We start from the raw sequence: 358 nt of genomic DNA, 5'->3' as shown, positions 1-358 counted from the left end.
ATCAACATTGTCGATTACCCAATCGTACGTTATCGATTGTGTAAGGAAGACAGTGAAACCCCGTGGAGAATGAAAGAACATCATCAAAGAATGTTCCAATGCCTGTCTCCTTTTTTAATTCTAGCATCACCTTCAATTTTATTTGTCGGGTCTTGCCGGATATCCCTCGCGAATACGACACTCGGATCTGTTGGCGAATACCACTACGTATAGGCAGCTATGCACGGGGCATATCCGTGTATCCAAGAGTCAAGGTTATTTCAACTTTAATCTATCGCCACGTGTCACTGTTATGATTTGAAACTGAAAGCCAAGGAGGTAGGGAACTAGGGATTAGTCCCTTTGGATGATTGGGTCT

The sequence above is a fragment of the Nelumbo nucifera genome, chromosome 1 (assembly GCF_055504915.1).
Source record: "Nelumbo nucifera cultivar China Antique chromosome 1, China Antique-T2T, whole genome shotgun sequence".
Taxonomy (NCBI): domain Eukaryota; kingdom Viridiplantae; phylum Streptophyta; class Magnoliopsida; order Proteales; family Nelumbonaceae; genus Nelumbo; species Nelumbo nucifera.
Note: the sequence above shows the minus strand (reverse complement) of the source record.